Consider the following 23,443-nt stretch of genomic DNA (forward strand, 5'->3'; position numbering starts at 1 on the left):
AAAATGTACTAAAATGTCCTACATATTATATTATCTACTGATTTTAAGAAATCATTTGACTCGTTCATCTAAGTGTGGTGAGAACGCCCCTTGGTTGCAAATTACCACAGAGCGGCTCTCAGTCTGACCTGCCCTCATAGCTCAGTACCAGCTAAGTGCTTTTGGATAACTTTATGAAATACTGAAAGAAAAAAATATAACCGTATAAGTAACAAACCAATAAGACAAATACATCCCCAGACTCGCTGATGGAGTTAGGCAGCAGATCGCATGGTCCAGAGGCCACAAACAAACATACACCAACACACACATTGTCCAGAGGCTAAACACACACCTGTTCTCGCCACGTCCCCCGACTTGAAGGAAGCAGTGCACCTCCACCCAAAACATGGTCCTCGGTTGAGACAACCAATAAACTCGCTGATTACATGCACACAGGTTCGGTGGATATGGCAAACTCACCCTGTGTTCTTCTCCCAGCCCCTGCCTAGTCACTGGAATATTCTGCTGCCAGACCAGACTGAAATATCACTGACACTAGGTGACAAGAATCCACTGCCCCAACGAAGCATGCACTATTGGTTCAACCAACAAGAGCTGGATGCAGAGAGCTGTCAGCTCATGTGACTCTCAACTAGGTTAGCAAGGCAAAAAATGAACAGCCACTGTGCTTTCCTTAAAACAATCACGATCATGAACATGAACTATTCCAGGCTTTCAGATGGTTGTGTTTAATGTGAGGTTGAATTGTCAGTATTTGTGAAACTGCCTCAAAACCTTGCCGGTGAGTCCTAGAGCTTTGTTTGCCCGGTTAGTGTGTTCCAGTGATAGACAGCACTGGTCACTGGTGGGACATATATGCTGAGACACCTTGCCTATGGATCCCATGATCCACTACTGATATGGAACTGTATGATAAAGTGAAAGCATAGAAGATCTTATTCCATACAGCAGGGTTTATCAAACACGTGTCCCGGGAACCCAGTAGTGGCCTACAAAACGTTCTGATATGGTTACATGATGGATACAGATTTATCAACTGTGAGTTACAAACAACTTAGTGAATTTGCAAATGTTTTTAGCAGGGCCTTGGAACAGCACAGCTCTGGTCACTGAAGGACGCCGGGGTTGCATTCATAAAACACATCTTGGAAAAACATACGCTACATGATGTATCATAATAAATTGATGTATAAACAACATAATTGCAAATGTGATCTAATGTAATCTAGCATTAGCAAAGCCAATAGGCGTGAGCTTGGCAAGCTGATGCAAGGGATATTTTTTTCATAGCAAGAGCATGCCACAAAAAACGAATTATTCAGTCACCTAAACATGACTGTTTCATGTCTGCAATAACAAAATAAATTGAAAAACATTCACCAATGCAGCTATTTTACTAGTGATTTTTTTTAATGACAAGATATTCAATTGTCCATGCATATTCTTCTTGTCTTCTTCTTGTTCTTCTTTTTCTTCTTCTTGTTCTTGTTCTTCTTCTTCTCCTTATTATTATTATTATTATTATTATTATTATTATTATTAAAACACCTCTGTGGCCGAATGTTTACACGAAACTCCAGTAAACCCATATTACTGCAATATGCCTTAATTTTAATAATAGAAATTGTTATCACAAAATATGAAAGTAGGAATAAGCTCATGCCAAACTACTGAATATGCCAAAGAATCAGCATTGGCAACAAACATATGTTGTAGCATTGCTGTAACAAAAAAGTTCAAAGTGTGTGCACTAAAATCAGTTTTGCATTTCCAGCTGCCTTCTATTTACTATCAGATTTCCATAACACAGTAGCGCACTTACCCAACAGCCCAGCCAGTCATAGTGTAGCGCACAAACCCAACAGCCCAGCTAGTCATAGTGTAGCACACAAACCCAACAGCCCAGCTATTCATAGTGTAGCACACAAACCTGACAGCTCAGCCAGTCATAGTGTAGCGCACAAGCCTGACAGCCCAGCCAGTCATAGTGTAGCGCACATACCCAACAGCCCAATCAGTCACAGTGTAAGCGCACATACTTATCAGCCCAGTCAGTCATAGTGTAACGCACATACCCAACAGCCAAGCCAGTCATAGTGTAGCACACATACCCAACAGCCCAGCCAGTCATAGTGTAGCACACTTACCCAACAGTCCAGCCAGTCATAGTGTAGTGCACATACCCAACAGCCCAGCCAGTCATAGTGTAGCGCACATACCCAACAGCCCAGCGAGTCATAGTGTAGCGCACATACCCAACAGCCCAGTGAGTCATAGTGTAGCGCACAAACCCAACAGCCCAGCCAGTCATAGTGTAGCGCACATACCCATCAGCCCAGCCAGACATAGTGTAGCGCACATACCCATCAGCCCAGCGAGTCATAGTGTAGCACACAAATCCAACAGCCCAGCCAGTCATAGTGTAGCGCACATACCCATCAGCCCAGCCAGTCATAGTGTACCGCACATACCCAACAGCCCAATCAGTCATAGTGTAAGCGCATATACTTATCAGCCCAGTCAGTCATAGTGTAACGTATATACCCAACAGCCAAGCCAGTCATAGTGTAGCGCACATACCCAACAGCCCAGCCAGTCATAGTGTAGCGCACATACCCAACAGCTCAGCCAGTCATAGAGTAGCACACTTACCCAACAGCCCAGCCAGTCATAGTGTAGCGCACAAACCCAACAGCCCAGCTAGTCATAGTGTAGCACACAAACCTGACAGCTCAGCCAGTCATAGTGTAGCGCACAAGCCCGACAGCCCAGCCAGTCATAGTGTAGCGCACATACCCAACAGCCCAATCAGTCATAGTGTAAGCGCACATACTTATCAACCCAGTCAGTTATAGTGTAACGCACATACCCAACAGCCCAGCCAGTCATAGTGTAGCACACATACCCAACAGCCCAGCCAGTCATAGTGTAGCGCACATACCGAACAGCCCAGTGAGTCATAGTCTAGCACACATACCCAACAGCCCAGCGAGTCATAATGTAGCGCACAAACCCAACAGCCCACCAGTCATAGTGGAGCGCACATACCCATCAGCCCGGCCAATCATAGTGTAGCACACTTACCCAACAGCCCAGCTAGTCATAGTGTAGTGCACAAACCTGACAGCTCAGCCAGTCATAGTGTAGCGCACAAACCCGACAGCCCGGCGGGCCATAGTGTAGCCCACATACCCATCAGCCCAGCCCAGCCATTCAAAGTGTAGCGTACATAACCATCAGCCCAGTCAGTCATAGTGTAGCGCACAAACCCAACAGCCCAGCTAGTCATAGTGTAGCACACAAACCTGACAGCTCAGCCAGTCATAGTGTAGCGCACAAGCCCGACAGCCCAGCCATTCATAGTGTTGAGCACATACCCATCAGCCCAGCCAGTCACAGTGTAGTGCACATACCCAACAGCCCAGTCAGTCATAGTGTAACACACATACCCAACAGCCCAGCCAGTCATAGTGTAGTGCACAAGCCCAACAGCCCAGTCAGTCATAGTGTAGCGCACAGGACAGCGTATTGTCATTATCAAGCAGGAATAAAAGAAGGTTGTATGGTTTTCTACTTCAGGAGAGTTTCTTTACCAAATCAGGGCACATCGTTGTACATATCAATACACCTGCTACACTGCTAATCTCGTTTTGCTAGTTTTTGCCTCTGCAGTGAAAACGTTAATTCGTAAACTGTTACACTATGTTTAGGTCGAGCCTAACAGGCAGTGTCTATGGATGCTTACAAGCATTTTATAAGTTCTGCCCGTGGTTTAGTGTTTCTTTCTACCAGAGTTTGTTCTCACATTTTCTTGATTATTGAGGTGGAGGGGAGGTTCACTATGGCATAGAGGTGTGAGTGCTTTGATAACTCGTAACACTCCTTCATGATGTAATAACTAGAATTCCCTGGTGATCATACATGTCTTCTTAGTGCTACACAATGACATCCGTTTCTGTAGCAAAACCAGGTAGAAACATTCAGCGCTGTAGAACATTTCAGCTTTGCGGAGTGAGATTTAGAGCTGTGGCATGAGTGAGAGTGTTGAGAATGTACGTTATGCAAATAATCAAATGTGTGGAGGAGCAAAATCTTGGCATGGAGGGTTGTAAATGCCTCCTATTCCGAGTTTTCAACTAGAAAATGTAGCATAACATGCAAATCAGTTTCTGACACACCAAATTCTGCATGCTTACCCTTTTTCGCTGGGATACATTTCCTCAGGTTTGTCTCGCCAGAATTTATCAGGGAAAACTGTGCGGTGTGATAATTAACACAACTAGTAATTCCGATCCATGGGCACACAGGTTTGCCACACATCTTTTGCACAGGAATGTGACTTTAGCCCTCAAATTGTAACGAAGGTCAAAGAATAGGTCAAGATATGCCTACTTAGTTTCATGGAATGGTAATTTACATCACTTGAGTGAATATTCCATGGAGGGTTAAAAAAATATTCAGGTCATCCGATTTCCAGCGATGCTCCTGGGTCTGTTGAAATTCATGAGCACCATCATAATTTATTTGTGATTGCATTACTAACGATTAGGGGTACACAACATTTTTCATGTGCAGCTACTTTTTGAATGGGGCCTGCATATCATGCTCAGACTCTTCCATTTGATTGTCGAGTTAGAATCCCTGATCCAGCAAATCCATCTTACTTTATGAGTAAACACTGAGAACAAGCAATGAATGGCCTTCTAGGCTAGGTTGACTTGTAAGAGTGTAGTGTGTGTGGGCTATTCCCAACACATTGTCCATATATTGCTTACCATTATTGAATGGATATATTCGAAAATTGTATGGAACCTATTTGCATTTTTGAAGAAGCCAGAAAGCACTTACAGCCAGATTCTGACCCATGAGGGAGAAATGTTTGTTGCCACCTTCGCAATGAGTGAGTGATATTTGATGTTTTAAGGCTATCATCCTCCCAGCCACCTGGTGGCGGTGTTCAACATGACCTCCCTGAATTGCACTGCTATAAAAGCAGCCCTTACTATTATTAATTAAGGAAAAAACATAATAAGGATGGAGCCAATCACGATCCACTCTCAGTAATGAGCGAGTCCTATTTCTCTAGTAACCGGCTTAGTAAGTCACCTTCACGGGCATGATGCACATAGGGAGGGCTGTATCTGTAATAGCAAAAAAAGGCAAAGTACAATGGCTTCTTTTTCTGCTGCTTGCCAAACACTGCTCAATGCATTACATAACTCCAGTTGTTTGTAAATAATTTTATATTTGCATGTTACTTCTACACAAAGCAAACATAGTATCAATTCTGTAAATGTTGATGTATTTGACTTCTAAAGAGTAGAACCACTAAGCACGCTTTCTGGGGCTACAGATGGCTTGCAGCATTGGCTACAAGCAACAGGATCTCAGGCGGATACAGTAGTTTAGGAAAGTTTTATTTTCAGAACTTTATGCAGATGATGATTTAATGTAAACCCTTTAGTGTGGTGGGGGAGCGAGGCCTAGAATGAGTCTGCTCACTTGTGCAGGAGCCTCCTAGAAGCTCTGATGTCCTTTTAATCCTCATTGATGTAGACATGTTTCCATGTCAGGAAGTCCAATAGAAACAGCACAAAGTGGTTCAGTTAGACAAACATACAGACAGCACCATGCCCGTGCCTGGTCTCACAGGCAGCAGTGAAAAGATTCCCCCTTCCAGGTCAAACCACAAGCTTGCTCAAGCATTTTCTTTCCTTTTTTCCTTCAGGTGGATAGTGTTCATGTTTCCTCAAGTATGGGAAAGCTAAGCTGCCGCCATGTTTGTGTTGGCCCAGGCAGACTCCAAGCGGGAAGGGATAATGGCCGAAAGCAGACGTTCTATTTGCTTACTGTGTAGCTTTATTGCTCTGCTCTGCCATATGAAAGGGAAAAATTATCTAATTGCAGCTAGAGTTTCCAGCCTTAAAAGAATGACCCAGCTAAACTCAGGTCACTTCAGGTTTTGGTTCAAATTAGATTTGCAAACCAGGCATTAAATGTGCTTTAAGGTTTCCCTCAAGAGCTTCCAGACACGACTTCTCTGAATTTCTCAGATCTGAGTTACTTCACAGGGAAAGAAAAAGGAAAACCAAAACAATCATTTTAGTACGAGATCTGAGGAGACACAGTCAAAAGAGCAGTCATACCGTTTTGCCATTGGAGCTCAAGTGTCCAGTATTGGCCAACAAGAGCCAGAATTCAGAATATCCATTCAGCTAACTTTGCTTACATTTAATCTAGGAGAGTGTCAGACCAACCACTGACACTTCTCTGATCTTCTTCCTTTGGAATGTTGGAGTCCTACACATTTTAACGGCAGAAAGAGAGAAATAAAGGCTTAGAGGGGCAGATGTACTAACATTAGGAATACGGATTTCCCAATTGTGATTCTCACTGAATCGCAATTAGGAAATTGGCAACCCTAATGTATGAAACTCTTTTGAGTTTCATTAGCGATTTCTAGTGCATTGCAAATAGACCTACCTCATTCACCTTAATAAGGAAACAACTTCCTAAGGGTGAATGTAAGAGTATCTGGCGCTGAACCTCAATATTTTCTTATCCCAGGTGTCTAGCGGTGCCAATGGCTAGGACCTCACCCTAAACACAGTCCCAATTGACAATAAAACTTGTCACTCAATAATCATACTGCAATGACACACGCTGCAATAATTCAGAGTTCGTATCCTTGCCAGTAATTAAAGACAGTTCTCCTCCAACTGACTTCATAAGTTGTGTCCAATCATATTTTATTCCTCTTGAAAAATGGCTTCCAATACTTGTTCAAAATTCCAACCATAATAATTGTTCAAATTCCATCCGTCAACACGTGTTTCGTCTGGGGAATACCCCTTGACTTCATCAGGACTTCCTAAAACACATATTTACAATATATACAAGATTAACATTAAAAAATACATTATTTTGCAAATCCCTTAACCTTCCAAGTGACAAAAATTACTGCATATTTGTGGTGTGGAAGCCATGCTCATCTCAACATGTACATCATATTAGTGTGATAAAAGCCCATATTAATATATTATATATTAACCCCTTAGCTGCTGGGCCTTTTCCCCCCCAGTGCTGAGCCCTTTTTTGGCTATTTGGGGTAGTTCGCGCTTAGGGCTTCATAACTTTTTGTCCACATAAGCTAACCACGCCAAATTTGCGTCCTTTTTTTCCAACATCCTAGGGATTCTAATGGTACCCAGAGTTTGTGGTTTACCCTAGAGGAGACCAAGAAAATAGCCAAAATACAGTGAAAATTTAGTTTTTTCCAAAAAAATGGGAAAAAAGGGCCGCCGAAGAAGGCTTGTGGTTTTTTCCCTGAAAATGCCATCAACAAAGGGTTTCTGGTGCTGAAATCACTATCTTCCCACCTTTCAGGAACGGGCAGACTTGAATCAGAAAACCACATTTTCCAACACAAATTTGGCATTTTACTGGGACATACCCCATTTTTACTATTTTTGGTGCTTTCAACCTCCTTCCAGTTAGTGACAGGAATGGGTGTGAAACCAATGCTGGATCCCGGAAAGCTAAACATTTCTGAAAACTAGACAAAATTCTGAATTCAGCAAGGGGTCATTTGTGTAGATCCTACAAGGTTTTCCTACAGAAAATAACAGCTGAAATAAAAAAATATTGAAATTGAGCTGAAAACAACAGCCATTTTTCTTTATGTTTTACTCTGTAACTTTTTCCTGCGATGTCAGATTTCTGAAAGCAATATACCGTTTTGTCTGCTGGACTCTTCTGGTTGCGGGGATATAAAGGGCTTATAGGTTCATCAAGAACCCTAGGTACCCAGAGCCAATAAATGAGGTGCACCCTGCAGTTGGTTTTCATTCTATACTGGGTATACAGCAATTCATTTGCTGAAATATGAGGAGTGAAAAAGAGGTATCAAGAAAACCTTTGCATTTCCAAAATGGGATCAAGATAAGGTTTTGAGGAGCAGTGGTTATTTGCACATCTTTGAATTCCGAGGTGCCCATACTAGCATGTGAATTGCAGGGCATTTCTCAAATAGACGTCTTTTTTACACACTCTCTTATATTTGGAAGGAAAAAATGTAGAGAAAGATAAGGGGCAATAACACTTGTTTTGCTATTCTATGTTCCCCCAAGTCTCCCGATAAAAATGATACCTCACTTGTGTGGGTAGGCCTAGCGCCCGCGACAGGAAATGCCCCAAAACATAACGTGGACACATCCCATTTTTTCACAAAATACAGAGCTGTTTTTTTGCAAAGTGCCTACCTGTAGATTATGGCCTCTAGCTCAGCCGGCACATAGGGAAACCTACCAAACCTGTACATTTTTGAAAACTAGAGACCTAGGGGAATCCAAGATGGGGTGACTCGCGGGGCTCTGACCAGGTTCTGTTACCCAGAATCCTTTGCAAACCTCAAAAAGTGGCTAAAAAAACAAGTTTTCCTCACATTTCGGTGACAGAAAGTTCTGGAATCTGAGAGGAGCCTCAAATTTCCTTCCACCCAGCGTCCCCCCAAGTCTCCCGATAAAAATGATACCTCACTTGTGTGGGTAGGCCTAGCGCCCGCGACAGGAAATGCCCCAAAACACAACGTGGACACATCACAGAAAACAGAGCTGTTTTTTGCAAAGTGCCTACCTGTAGATTTTGGCCTCTAGCTCAGCCGGCACCTAGGGAAACCTACCAAACCTGTACATTTTTGAAAACTAGAGACCTAGGGGAATCCAAGATGGGGTGACTCGCGGGGCTCTGACCAGGTTCTGTTACCCAGAATCCTTTGCAAACCTCAAAAAGTGGCTAAAAAAACAAGTTTTCCTCACATTTCGGTGACAGAAAGTTCTGGAATCTGAGAGGAGCCTCAAATTTCCTTCCACCCAGCGTCCCCCCAAGTCTCCCGATAAAAATGATACCTCACTTGTGTGGTTAGGCCTGGTGCCTGCGACAGGAATAGATCACACAACGGTCAATGTTGGTCCTTACGTGAGGCAGCTGTTGACCCTGGGGTGATCCATTCCTGACACAGACACTAGGTGTAGGCACTCAAGTGGGGTAGTGTTTTTATCAGGACAGGTGAGGAGTCACTGGGTGGTAGGAATATTGTGGATCCCAGCATATTCCTGTAGTTTGTGTGACAGAAATGCGAGAAAAATTGAGTTTTTTTTCAACATTTCAGCTTTGCAGGGTATTCTGGGTAAGAAAACTTTGGGGAAGCCACACAAGTCACACCTCTGTGGACTCCCCCGAATGTCTAGTTTCCAGAAATGTTTGGGTTTAGTGTGTTTCTCTATATGGCCGCCGAATCCAGGACCAAAAACACAGGTGCCTGCCTTACAAAACCAGTTTGTTTTGCCATGGATAATTTTGATGTCTCCACAATATGATTTGGGTGGTGGAATTTGGGGCTGAACTAAATTGGGGAGCTCCCAAGAGAGCACTCTCTCTCTGCTTGCCGCCGCATTCACCTGCTCTCTGGGTTGGCCTAACCCACTATTACCCAGTTGCACAAACAGCTTGCGAAGGGACAGCAGGACTGTCCTCATCACCTCCCTCATAATGTACTGGAAGAGGAGTTATCGAATGGGACTCCTCTGACTGAAAAATCACTCCCAGAGTCTGCGCCATTGTCCTATCCCTCAGATGCTGTCTCAGTATCTGATGTCTCAGTCTCTGATCCTATGTCAGAGCGGTCCTCTATAACCCGAGTGTAGGCAGCAGTCATCCATCAAGATGCCATCTCTGCTATTGGCTAAACTGTTGCTCTAAAACACTAGCCTACGTAGACAGTCACAAAATCGATGGTGTGTGAGATACGTGCAACAGTAGAGGCCACCTTACCTGCGCTTCTTCCCTCAATCAGCACGTACTTTCAAGACACTCAAAAAACACCTTGTCACATACCATTCGTCACAGTCTTTAGCACCTCCTGCGCCCAGTCCAACAATCATTATTGGTGCTCCCACTCCCTCCTCCTCGGATTCCCTCATTACCACCCAGCAAAAGTGCCCTTCATCTCTCCATAGACTTTGCTAATGTACTCAGCTATTTACATAAAATACAGATTTGCTCTTTGCAGTAGGCATATAAACCTTCTGCGCTTCTTTATGGCACTAAAACTGCCACTAGACAAGTCGGACCCTTTTCCCCCCAGGGAAACCACACACATATTGACAAAAGTGATATATATATGACAGCCAATCACCTGAAACTCAACTCAAGCAAAACCGAAATAATCCTCTTTGGCCCACACAAAAACACCTGGGACCCCTCATGGTGGCCCACCACGCTAGGCCCTGCACCCACCCCCGCCAACCACGCACGCAACCTCAGCATCATCCTAGACTCCTCCCTCTCGATGACCCAACAAATCAACGCTCTCACCCCCTCATGCTTCAACACACTCCGTATACTGAAAAACATTCAAATGGATCCCCACAGAGACCAGAAAAACTGTCACTCACGCACACATCAGCAGCAGGCTTGATTACGGAAACGCCCTCTACGCCGGCACCACTCTAAAACTCAAGCGCAAACTACACGCACCTAGAACTCAGCAGCACGACTCATCCTCGACCTCCGCCGACACGAACACATCTCTCCACACCTCAAATCCCTCCACTGGCTCCCCATTGACAAAAGGATCACCTTCAAGATCCTCATCCTCGCACACAAATCACTCCACAACACAGGCCCTGCCTACCTCAACGAGAGTCACCTTCCACACCCCCACACGAAACGTCCGCTCAGCTGACCTCTCTCTCGCCTCTGTCCCCCGCATCAAACACACCACCACCGGGGGCAGATCCTTCTCCTACCTTGCACCCAAAACCTGGAACGCCCTCACAACCCACCTTCGCAAGACCCAAAACCTACTTCTTTTCAGGAAGGGCCTCAAAACCTGGCTTTTCGAACAGTGAAGCTCCCAGCCCCTTTCCCTCCCCCCTCCCCCCCCCAAGCGCCTTGAGAACCCTCACAGGTGAGTAGCACACTTTATAAATCTCTTTGGTATATATAGATCTACCTCTATATATATATATATATATATATATCTATGTACATAGATATATCTATAGATATATCCATGTACATAGATATATCTATCTACATAGATATATAAATATAGATCTATATATAGATCTATTTTTTTTAGTTGTTGTATGGTTTCCTTGGGGGCCAAAATGGCCCCCAGGGAAACCCTACAACATCTAAAAAAAAAAATGCCCCCACAGGGGGTCACCCTGCCCACGGGCGACCCCCTGTCATTTTATTATTATATTTTTTTTTTTTTTTTTTTTTTTAAACAATCCCCTGGGGGCGGGGGGCGCGATCGCCCCCCCCCCTCCCCCCAGGGGGCACCTACCTTTTTTTTTTTATTAATTATGCCCCGGGGGGGCCGCCCGTTTTCCGAGGGGGCCGCCCCCCCAAAGTGAAATCCCTGGCGTCTAGTGGTGTTTCCTGGCCCCCGATCGCAGCTGTGCTGCGATCGGGGGCCAGGAAACCCTTTGAGAAGGCCTCGTAAGAAAGGGGAGAGTCTCCCCTTTCTTACGAGGCCTTTTCAAAGTGTTTCCTGGCCCCCCGATCGCAGCTGTGCTGCGATCGGGGGGCCAGGAAACCTGAAAGTGTTTCCTGGCCCCCGATCGCAGCACAGCTGCGACCGGGGGCCAGGAAACACTTTCAGGAAGGCCTCGTAAGAAAGGGGAGTGTCTCCCCTTTCTTACGAGGCCTTCACGAACGTGAGAAAGGCCGTTTTCCCCATCAAAGCAGGAAGCGGCCGCAAGGCTGCTTCCTGCTTTGATGGGGAAAACACCTTTGCAACGTCAGCGTGCCGCGAGGCGCACTGGCGTCACAAAGGGGCGGGTGGGGGGGCGGGGGGAGACACGGAAGCTTAAAAAGGGTTTAAAAGGGTTTAAAAAAAAAAAAAAATCCTCGGGTGCGACGCACCCGAGGATTTATTGATACCCTTCCTGGTGTCGGCCACTGGTCGTGACCCGCACCAGGGAGGGTGTGTGGGCGTCGGCCAGTGGCCGACGCCCGCACCTAAGCGGTTAATAAGGTAGGTCGCAATTTGCAACCCATTAGGAACCACAACCATCACAGGAACGGTGGCCTGCTGGGGTCAGTAGACCAACATATCTGTCATTTTTTTCTGTAAAACATTTTTTTTTTTTAAATGCAGCCCATTTTCCTTGAAGAAAAGTGGAATGTGTTTAAAAAGAAAAAATTAAACTTTCCAGTTTGATTTTTTTAAGAGCAGGCAGTGGTCCTTAGGATTATTATTTACATTCTCAACTGGGAAGGGGTCCATTTCGGTCTTTGCGAATGGATTACCACCAGTTTTAAACCAGTGGCAAAGTATTACTGTTTTGCGACTGGAATTCGGTGGCAAAACAGTAATACATACAATACCGATTAGGTGATTGGAATGGACTTATCACATTTTGCCTTTTGTACTTCAGAAATAGCATTTTTTCAGTCGCAGATGGCCTGATTATGTGAATCTGTCTGTTTGCGACCAGAAAAAGGCTTTGTACATCCAACCCATAGGTCTCTATTTTTTTGATTTTCTTCAAATAAACGTTAGATGTACTGATCATATTGCAGTGAATAATGATCCACGAGAAGAAAGCCATGTGATTATCAACTACGGCTGAGGTAAGCTTGAAAATTGCAAGGGAGCAGAGAAGTGATGCTGTGTTTTAAGCAGGTGTGTGTTCCTTCTATGCTGGTCAGTGATTTAAAGATGGGAAATTAATGAAAAGCTACCCAAGCACAAGTGTTCATCTCTGATCAAGTTCTTAAGTGAGCAATCCACCTAAATGAAACTAACACAAAACCATAGCTTTAAAATATATTTCTGATGCCTTAGAATGTTCTACATTAGTGTTACTGCTTCATTTCATGGGCATGTCAGATGGTATGAAACTTCAGAAAATTATTGACAGATTACAAGAGCATTGTGGCAACACACTTGATGATTTGCGTGGATTCGTGTGTTACATTTACTCTCACGAAATCCTAGGATTCGAAAGCCTTCACATGAAGAATTGCACAACATAATTTAATGACTTCATGACTGAGAAAGCCTTATTCAGTCTCAGAAACCATAGCCAGTTACCATCTAATCTGGGACCGTCCCTTTATAGCAAATATACTTTAAATAGTGACAAATGCACAACTCATTGCCCCATTAAAACCTTATTATTAGTAGCCCAAAGACCGAGCTCTGTGACCATACTACTACAGGCAATACTAAGGGGTCTGATGTTTTCATACCTTGTGTTACCGGGTGAAATGTTACTGTAAACAGTAATACCGACTGTGAATCCACACGTGGTAAAATCATGTGCATGGGCTGTGGGCATCTGTACAACCAGTCCCTGGCTCAATGTCTGCCACTACATGGGTGGAACATGGAATGCGCCCCCAGCGACACCACAGTCTCCCCTTGCTCCAGATGCCCTCTCCATCCCTGCCTTAAACCCTGTGACCTGCTTTGGTCACCCAATCCCATTTACTACTTTTACAAGGAAAGGTCCACATCTTAATATCTAGTCTCGAGTGAATAACTTCTAATAGCCAGATTTGTGCACAGGATACTGGCTTGAATTGGAATTCTGGCCCCTAGTACACCCTGACCTACATCCAGACTATTCATAATGATGCACATTGAAGGACATACACGTTTCAGTAACTAATTATCAATCAGCGTTCTGTCCTAAGTAGGAACCTAAGACCACCCTATTAAATGAAGAAAATTGCTCACTTCCTTAGACCAGAGCTAAGCTCTGATCATACTTGACTTCTTGGTGACATCAATCACTATGGACCACAAAGCTGTACTCGGCAAGACCTCATCGTCATGCATAATCAGTGATTAGGTTTCTTAGTTTACATTATTTTATCCAGCAGTACCCAATAGGTCAAGTTGACATCCCATCTCTCAACCTCCATGCATTAGTACTGGCTCAATGCCTCAAAGGTATAGGTCCAGGAAGCTTCACTGACCTTCACTTCTCTCTGACTGACCTTTTCTATGGGTGTTTCCCTGACTGCTTCGGAAAGAACTTGTCGTCTGGGATTCACTCTTTACAGCCATTTCACCCTCTTTGCTCAGGTCCACAAAGGTAAAAAGAAGTGTCATTCCTCCTTTTCACTTTAACTTCAATCCTGCCTCTGCTGCTCATGCCACAAGTAAAAACCATTGTCTTCATGTCAGTCATCTCCCAGGTTACCTGCGGCAATGTATCTTAAGCTTATCTTTTCCTCAGTCTGGCACACTCAGGGAGCATCTCCCTGATATGTTATAGTCTCATTGACAAAGGGTGAAAATCGCAAACTTATGTTTATTTGGCACGGCCTTGCATGGCCCTGTGCCCTACTACCTCTCCAAACAGATGGTACAACACCAGCCAGACTGCTGGCATCTCCCAAAAGATATACAAAGGTGTGATGGAAAAATGTAGAGGTGTGTTCCCTGCGTAATAATGTAAAATGGTGCCTTGGTGCAGTTTTCCAGAGAGTATAACAATTACCAAAGCAACTGTCTTCAAAACAACAGTAATGTTTTAAATGGACAAATGATCCTCTTTTCCACTCATTGATTGTGGTAGGTCATTATGCTGTCCTCCCTTAAAGACAGGTAAGCATTAATTTATTTTTGTCGTTGGGAGCATGTGTAGATTAGGGATGTGGTAATTAAGTAGTAAGTGTATTTCTCACACAGAAAAGGAGGGCATCTGAAGTAGCATCCCTGACGACCTGTACAAGGTGCATTAAATTCAGTATTCCTGGCAACTGGGAGCCAATGAAGATCAGTCAGCAGTTTTTGTAGTTGGTGGATCAGATATTTTGCTAAGATTAAATATACACTGCTTACACTGCTTAAGAGTATTATTATCATGCAGGGCCTTAGCACTGGTGGCACCCTGTGGGACAGTCTTTTTTGACACCCCCACCCCATGACCACCGCTTTGGATTCACTCACTACCATCCCGCAAATTTGTCCCTCATCTCTCCATGGCCCCCCTTTCACATACATTCATTTGGTTTAAAGTGTTTGCGTAAAGGCTGACTTTACTAATCCACTCTGCTAGCCACATAGAATATACTTCTGTTCTTTGCAGCTGGTACATTAAGTATCTAAGCTACTTTATGGTGAGTCAAAGCTGCCACTACACAAAACTCCCAACCCTCTCCCTAGATGGAACATTAATCACAAGGGGTATCCTTACATTTAATTGTTTCCTGAAGGCTGGACGCACAAGGAACTTTTCAGCAGGTGCTTTTAATCGCAAGTTTCGTAAGTTATTGCTGAACATAGCGCGCCTCTGAGGTCAGCGCCCCCAATCCAGGTCCGCACCCGGTGCGGCCGCACCCCTCGCACCGCCCTGAAGCCGGCCCTGTCATCATGATTACTGAAAGCACTTTGTGGATATTACAGAGGAGGGAAAAGCCAATTCAGAAATCATAACTGAAAGAAACTGATGTTTAATGTCACTGCTACATGTGGTGTCGTATAAAGTTGGGCATTAAACATCACTTCAGGAATATTCATGGCTCAATGGATCCCTTTCTGGTCGTTTTCCCACCTCTATGAATTCATTTTTTTAAAGCTTTTATTTAAACGAAGTTGATATGCACCTGTCTAAAGATTAGTTTAACCATGGGCTATATAGTGTCATTAAAGAAAACCTGTAACACATTTCAAACCTTGCTCTTCACATCTTTTTAGGTCCAGATTAGCGCTGAAAAAAGCAAAGGGGATTACTTGTGAACACAAGGACAGAGATGATGAAATTCATTTCAGAGTCATGCCCTAAGCACTGACCTCTCAAAGGCTAGAAAGCAAATACTTTGACAGCTAATGGATTTCAGAGGCTGCTCGCAGGATTTTGTTCAAGGACAATATATTACGTTTACCTAGATAGCATCCAGAAGGCTGTGCGTCCCAGCATAGAGCTGTATCGATGGAATACGGCTCTTTTTATCATGGTAATACTGGTCACAGAAGTGGGAGTTGTGTCAGTGCTACTGGCATTTTCGTAGGAGTCAGGAACTTGTCAGAATGTTAAAAGAATAGCTATCACACATTTTGAAGCCAAGTCCTTGAAACACATGATGACTCTCTGCTGCCACATCTTTGCTTTGAAGTGACATTCTCGGAAAGCCAGAAATGTGTCTTCTGAAGGGCATTTAGGGAGCACCCTATCAACTTTGCTACTTACTACCAGGCATCAATTTAAACCAATGTTATTGAATTTTCAAGGGAAAAGGGGAAGCAACACATATCATCATAAGATATCGACATTCACAATAGCTGTTTCAGTTCCCAAGTTATACAGAGATTGTCTTCCCAGTGATCGGCACGCAAGGTAGTATAGCGCATAGTTACATAGATGTATATGCAGAGGAATATCTTAATGTATCTAAAATATCTGCTCCCAGACTATATAAATTCTGTATGGTTTCAAAAGATGAAGAAGGAGAAAATATATCAAAATGAACATACCCCCCACCCTAACCCCAACTAATCTTTTGTGTAATGCAATTGGATGAAGTGTGTAATTATGCGGGAGGGACACACATGGGGAGGTGGTGGGTGTTAATCCACAAGACGACGACATGGAGACGTGATTGCACTGAGTGAGCAAGTCACCTCAGTAATGCAAATAGTTTCAGTGGCTTATTAGTGGAGGTCACGGAAATGTATTTGAATATTCTGGTCTATGTCAGGGGGATGTTTATCTCTCATCTGCCTGGGATCAGAATGTTTTGAGAAGGGCACCCCTTTCCATGGCTATAAATTGTTTCCTGAGTCCATGATATTCCTCCCTACGTAGGCCTGCCCTTCTATCGTGCCTCAGTGTATAACTTCCTCTCGCCTATTAGTTGGTAAGGGGACTTAGCGGGATTATCACTGTCAAGTGATTTGTCATTTAGCTTGCAAAAGTGCTGGGTCCACAAAGTGGGATAGGGTCTTGGAGGGGGGCATCACATAAGCACTCTGTGCGACTGTTCCACAATAAATGTATCTGTCAGGCCCTGTGGGGCAACCCTAGTTTTCAACCAGTCCTCAATAAACAGTGTGGCTTTAGGCCCTCCACCCCTTCAGGCATTCCAATAATGCATACATTGTTCTGATGCTTCCTGCCTTCAGCATCCCCAGCCCTCTGGTGTAGTAGGCATATTTGATTGCCTAGGTCTTCCAGCTCTGCAGTGTGGACCTTCTACTGTGGGGCTAAAGTCACAAGTTCAGCTTCTGCAGTCTTGACTCTATCAGACAGCTTGCAGTGATTGTCTCGAGCAGGCCTAAATCAGATGCCAGGGCCCCATGCGACTTTCTATAGCAGTATGTGAATCTGGTATTTCTTGTAGGATTAAGTGTAGATTATCTGGAGCAGCTCCTGGCATTGTGGGTGGAAAATTGTTCATTCCCGGGCAGACCAGTGATCCATCAGACTGCATACTCCCGAGCAGTGAGCTGTCACGGCTTGGTGCTTGAGTCGTACTGCCATTTTTAAGGTGACCCATGATGTTGTTTTTTAACATTCAGAAGCAATAATAGAAGCACTCAGGAGAGACTCAACACCCTGAGCTGCAGATGGTGTAGTGCCTGTGAGGAGGTTGAGTACCAACTGCAATCCCCAAAATCTCCTATAAAGCTTCTCTTTTCAAGTCATATGCCCTTGGGGACTGGCTGCTCCATCCAGGTGCAGTGGTCAGGTGGAGGAGTAGGTAGACGAACCGCAATGGCACGGTCAGCCACCACAGTCACAGGGGGAAGGCAATCCTCTTTCTACCACTCAGCAGCCCGGTCAACCATCCCAGTGTCCTTAGACTGGGCTGCGCAAGGCAGCTATGCACCAGGGCCACGTCCCAAATCCAGTCGGCACATAGCTCCACAGCTCTGGCACCTACTGCTATGCAGTGGCATCATTTCTCCTGGGGCTCTGGCCCAACAATTTAGGCAGGATATGTAGGGGGATGAGGGCAAGCACATATGGTCAAGTCTGAAGGACCGGGAGCTCCACTCCGTCAAACAGAGGAAACAAGGCAATTCCAAGGAACACCTAGCCATGCCCCCCCCCACCAGACATCTATTGAAAGGAGAACCTCAAGTCTTCTCTTCTGTCTGTAGCCGCCTGTATGCTTGAATTAGCAAGCAAAATTAAGGTGAATAATTGTAAATATTTTCAGTTTGTCTCCTAAATTAAGATAAACTGGAAAGGGGCTATCTACCACCTGCTTTTATCCACAGCCACATCAGATGCATCTTTGCATGCAAATGACTGACAGCATAGGATGGCTTGTCAATCAGTGACACTTTAAAACTTTTTTAGAGCAGGGAAGACAAGAAATTGCTGGTTTTGTTTAGAATTTTCAAATATAGATCGTCTTAGAACAATGATTCTAAATCTGAGACATTTACCCACAAACCAATGGGGTATGAATCAAAATAATTTCAACGAAGTACAACAATTTAATATTAATAATGCAGATGTATAAACAATAAAGATATACTGAATATACAGACGTTGCTCATCATTGGATTGATTTAACCTCTCTAATATGGCAACACAATCTTTGATAGCTGTTAATTGCTGTTCTCCCACTAATACAGCACAAGGAAGTAGTTTGGTTTCTTCTAGGCTGAGTCACATGCCATGTTGGATCAATACATGATCCTAAAGAGAACAAGTGATTACACAGATTATGGGGAAAGCTGCAATCAATGAGGAAGAGACAAAGAAGACAATATTAATACCAGCAAAATCATAGCTCTTTGTAAAAATTGAAGGGTTTGATTCACAAAGGGCCTCTGCACTCACTGCAGAAGCCCCACAGTCGTGGGGAAGTCATCACACTCGGGGCGGAATCATTTATGTATGCATAAAATGTAGCAGAACCCAGAACGTCATGACTGGTGAGTAGTGAAATAATAGCAAGCAAACCCCATGTGAAGCAAACCAAAACCAAAGAAAGAAAAGAGTGCAAATAATGTGAAAATAATTGGTATATTGGTATGAAATTAAAAGACAGCCAAAAATATTTAGTGCAGATAACCACATGGGGTGGTTTCCCCATGTGGTTATCTGTACTGAATATGTCTGCATTTATGCATATATAAATACAATTCAACCTAGTTCCATTGAGTAACACAATGATATACTGGTTGTTGTCTACTCATTGTTATGGAGTAATGCCTGACATAATCTTTGCTGTTTTAATGGAGATGTTTGGTTGTTGATTGATTCCACATAGGACTTCATGCTTTACCACACTGATATTGCAAAATGAGTTTCATGTGGACGCCTTCTCTTGTATGTGGCCTTTCACCTGGCTGGGATAATAGTATGGTTCCAGATAGATAGACATCCATTATTTCATCCAATGGGTAGTGTCTGTTTGGCTTCTTCATACTCTTTCACAAATCTTCATCCAGGCACCTCTTTCTTTCTGATTGTCATTCTGCTCCCTTAGACTCCACACTAATGCTAGTTTATTCTGCTTATTACTGGCTTTACTTGTAGTTGCCTCCCCCTTCTGTGTATTTGATCTACAACGTTATGTTCCTTTCTAAATACTATTGATCTTTTCTCTTCCTTATGCCACTGCCTTGTAGTTTCTTTTATTACCAACTTGACTCTCTCCAATTTTTCAAATAAAATTATGTACATGTACATAAATGTATACACTTGCTCCACTAAACTCTTCTGTCATACATCTTCCTTTGAGTGAACTCTCTTCAGTCACTCGAACGTCCTGGGCTAATTGTGTATGCTACTTTCCCTCTTGTGCTATTATATCAATCATTCTTTTTCTTTCTCCCATCTGTCGACCTATTTTTACAGCTATCCACTTTGATAAAAAATTCTCCTATCAACATAGAAATAAAGTATTACTTATGTGAGCGTGCCTATGATCCTGGTAGTCCTATTTGGTGATGTCTGGCCTATTGTTAATTCCTTCATTAGGTGGCCGGAGTAAAGGGCTCCTTGTTCCACTAGCTGCCTCTGGTTTATAGGATAGGGTTTATGTACTATATAACACCTTAGCCTTTATGAAAAAAGGCATACATGTAGCAAAGGCACTCAGAAAGCCTACCACAAGAATTTTCTGATGGATGAAGTACAGATGTTCTGTTCTGAGTTAAAGGTTAGATCTCTTTTCATGTCCGCTGAGCAGTGTATCAAACTTGTTCTGTACTGCAAAATGCAGTCTGCTAAAAAACAGCTATCCCTGTTTACTTTTTATAGCCTAGACTATTTGACAAACTTAGAAATGGTCTTTAGAGGGGCAGACAATATGCCTTTGAGTCAACAAATCAAATGGACGTGAGGATTGTTACATTGAATGTCATTTTACAATTTGGCAAAGAGAAGTGACATGTGTTCTAGGTTGTGATGAACAATGGTCATCAGATCAACAGGCGAGTCAACAAGTAAACAGATGGTCATCGATGTGCATCCTTGAGTTGTGCATTAAAATGCATAATATTATAATTTCAGTGTTGCCTCTGTTCCAAGAGTAGTGGGTTGTATTGTGCGGTGCCCTGTTTGCTATTGTCTATATTTATGTAGCAGATTGGTCTGTGGTAGTCCTTTACAGTTGTTTGTCTGCTGGCCTGACACCTGCTGTTTTCGGCTCATTTTTCCATTGTAAGGCATGAGAACAGCACCTGTGACCCCATCCTCAGTTGTACTCTTTTTTTCTCCCTGCTTGTCGTACTTCTCCACTCCCACTGTGTTTTCTTAATTATTTTTCACACTTCCTCCCTGTATATCTTTTTTGCTCTTTCCTCACTATGCGTTTAGTGAGCATATGACCAATGAGGATGCTCTGACAAGCACAGCCGCATCACAGTAAATGCACCAGTTCTCAAAGCACATTGGGCCTCATTACAAGTGTGGCGGACTTATGACCACCACACTCGCAGTGGCGGTCTGGACCGCCGCCAATATGGTGGTCCAACCGCCATATTAAAACCAGAACTGCCAGCTCCAAAGGGATCTTGGATCCCGGCGGTCTGGCAGTGGCAGAGATCCTAATCCACCAGGGCAGCTCTGAGGATTACAACCTCATTTTCCGCCAGCCTTTTCATGGCGGTAACACCGTCATGAAAAGGGTGGTGGAGAACAGGTGCAGGGAGCCATAGGGGGGGCCCTGCCCAGCACCATAGCAATGTTCACTGTCTGCTTTGCAGACAGTGAACATTGCAAGGGTGCTGGTGCACCCTGCTGGCTACAGCATTGCCGCTGGCTCTAATCAAGATGGAGACAATGCTGTAGCCTGTTTCCTGCTGGGCTGGCGGGCGAAACAGAGGTTTCTGCCCGTCAGACTAGAAGGAAACTCTTAATGGATCCGGCAGGGAGAAAAGCCAGTGTGGCAGCAACATCCCAGTCGGAAGTTCGGCGGACGGTGAAAACTGTCCACTGAACTCTTAATGAGGCCCATAGTTTCTAGGGTTAGTTGTCCTCCATGGACAGAATGTGGGTGTCTGAGAGCTTTGATATTTTATTTATCTTGGACAGAAGTGACAGCAAGAGTTCAAGTATTATTCGTGTCTCCAAGTAGTCAATACGTTTTTCACTACTTTAGCTCTTCAACATCTTAGTTGGATTGTTTAGTATTGTGCTGTACGTTAGAATGCTATTTCATTCTTAGTATGTTAATGAAAAGAAAAACTTCAGTTTGGGCAAGTCAAAACAGCACAGCACTAAATCGCACTCTTCAAAGAAGAGTGATAGACCCTAAAGCATGACCTTCTATTAAGGTAGAGCAACAGGTGAGGAGCCCCGCTCACAACCTCATGTAAAAGACAAGACCATACTACATGCATGCAGCAAAGCATCAAGGCTTCCCCGCAAGTAAAGCTGTGGCTACTACCAGTTCAGGCAAACCTCCTGTGTACACTAGCTATGACTTGTAAGCATGGAATGCACCACACCAGAAAAGGCAACCAATTAACCACATACTAAAAAGCACCAAATTTGCAAAGACCACACAGCTCTACAGAGCTTCACTGGTGGCACTAAGATGCTATATAAACACCAATACAATGATATAAGCATATTGTGAAGATCTGCTATGTACTCTTCTTTGTGTAATTTCTGTAAACACATTTATGTCCTCTCAAGAACCTATACTTCAACCGTTATGAAGAAGATAACTTAAACCTATCACTATCAAATACACATAAAACTGAGATAAAAGCCATACAATGGGCAAATACTCCTTGGAACAACACAACCATCTGAAGTCACACAGTGAAACTGAAACCAAAAGCAATGTCATTGGGGCAATGCATACATGCATGTAATGCCCACACAAAATTATAACAGGATCCAATATAAGCATAACAGTACTATCCAATATAAGCCATCACTAAAGAATACATTAGTGTATTTCCACCTTACTGAAAGCCGTACACTATCAATTGCCATTTACCAACATGGAACACAACTAAATACAGCTAAACAGAATATTTTACCATTCTGACCATTCTGGGCATCCATGTTCCAAAAGTGTTAAAGTATATACACTTACACAACTGCACGTACCATAACACAGCTACTGTCTTGACACAGACTCTAGGGCCAAGACCTGATTTTGGTAGCCGCTACTGTGGATCGTCTTTCATGCATGACATGTTTTGCTCTCTCATGTCTTCCACTGTTTCCACTGCTTAATTTGAGCCGGTAGTTTCCGCTCCTTGGCACCAGCACTTAATTGATAACGCCTGCAGTCTGGCACATGGTGGTGCTGTCTGTTTAATTTTGACATAAGCACCAAGGTTGTTTAGTCATTCAAAATATATTAAAAATGACTATATACCTGCCACTCACACCATTCCTATAGCCTTAAGGGCCTGGAATAGTCTAGATTGTCACACTTGTAGGAGTGTGATGGTTAGTATTTATGTTGATACTTAAACTGGCAATGCTGGCAATGGCAATGGGTGGCACAATGTGCAGTGGCCCTGGACGAGGGCCTAGGCACTTATTTCTTTTTTTAAGAAAAATAAATTAAGTAGTTTTGCCGCTGTGCTCTTTGTGGATGCCGTGCTTATGTGTATTGGTGATGAAAGAGGCATCTTTTATTTGCATAGCAACAATACATGATTCTAATGTTTCAATTCACCATGCTGTAGAAATGCTCATAAGATAAGATCTCACACCATCTCTGAGTTGAAGCATGAAGAAGAAAACCACCAATCACACCATGCATATTGGTTATTAATAGCTTTCTATATATGAGCCTGGAGAATCTCAATCCATCAGAATATCTTTCATTGAGGAAATTATTATTGAGTAAGAAACAAATCTTGAGGGCTGCCCACTGAAGTGTAAAACAGCAGTAGAGAGAATGTACTTCTATTTACTGCCATTCACGTGGAAGTAAAACCAGACAACACAGCATTTGTGTTTATGGGTGTTTTACACTCAAG

The 23,443-nt window shown here is 43.5% G+C and overlaps 1 protein-coding gene across 5 annotated transcripts in view; it reads left to right on the forward strand.

Moving 5' to 3' along the window:
* The window catches only part of DENND2B (DENN domain containing 2B), a 916,594-nt gene that overhangs the window by 759,479 nt on the left and 133,672 nt on the right, over positions 1-23,443 (forward strand). The window lies entirely within an intron of this gene.

This window comes from Pleurodeles waltl, chromosome 3_1 (genome assembly GCF_031143425.1).
Source record: "Pleurodeles waltl isolate 20211129_DDA chromosome 3_1, aPleWal1.hap1.20221129, whole genome shotgun sequence".
NCBI classification, from domain to species: domain Eukaryota; kingdom Metazoa; phylum Chordata; class Amphibia; order Caudata; family Salamandridae; genus Pleurodeles; species Pleurodeles waltl.